At 38.1% G+C, this 851-nt stretch overlaps 1 pseudogene; it reads left to right on the top strand.

The window, feature by feature from the left end:
• LOC116849603 overlaps window positions 1-851 on the top strand; it is a 2,148-nt pseudogene that overhangs the window by 124 nt on the left and 1,173 nt on the right.

Here is an 851-nt window from a genome sequence, read left to right as displayed (position 1 = left end):
TTTTTACATCAATTTTCATCCACAACATTGCGAAGCGATGGAAACCTTTTATCGTATGTAAATAAATATATAATTATAAAAGAAAGTTTATATTGTACAAAATATTCTTGACAAAATAACACATGTACATTGCATGAGAAATATAATCAGTTCATGACTTTAAAACTGTTTTTTATTTCGTATTGCGTTCAAACATCCCGAAATGTCCTTATTTTTACATAGAAAAACAAAATAAATTTAAAAAAATAAATAATGATTAATGTAGTGTCTTTTATATATCCAAAATTGAAAAAAAAAAAAAAAGCGAAGCAGTCGTCGGCGGGACTCAAACGCACGCCGCCGGCGCAAAAATGTATGGACGGGAGCCTTAGTCGGCTCAGCTACGCCGCTTACTCGAAAAAGATTCTAATGTTCTTCTTTACATGTGACATAGTTGCGTGACCCTAACTTTGTTTTGTAATTTCTCCTAAACGAAGGCCCATTGGCACAAACGCCTTTAGGGTTTTTATTAGCTACATGTAAGCTATCGAACGCACTAGGACTCGTTGGAAAAGCGATTTCCTAATTGGCGTCATCTCCTTGTTAGAGCGAATGATCGGAATCGGTTCTCTTTCGAGAGCGGTAGATCGGTTCTGATTCTCTTTCGAGAGCGGACGATCGAATCTCTCGATTACAATTACGCGGCGTTTTATATTCCTCGAATCTCGCTTGATTCGCTATTTACCGCGGTTGTTCGGCGGTCGCGCTGTTTAGAGGACACTATTAGAGGACGCGCTGTCCTTTTGCGCTCTTGATTCGCGATGTTTCGCGTTGTTATTACTTTTTAGTAACGATTAATTACGTGTCGTTAC

Source organism: Odontomachus brunneus, unplaced genomic scaffold (genome assembly GCF_010583005.1).
Source record: "Odontomachus brunneus isolate Ranch 3 - 2012 unplaced genomic scaffold, Obru_v1 Obru_scaffold_120, whole genome shotgun sequence".
In the NCBI taxonomy this organism is placed as follows: Eukaryota; Metazoa; Arthropoda; class Insecta; order Hymenoptera; family Formicidae; genus Odontomachus; species Odontomachus brunneus.
Note: the sequence above shows the minus strand (reverse complement) of the source record. Positions and strands in the feature narration are given on the sequence as shown.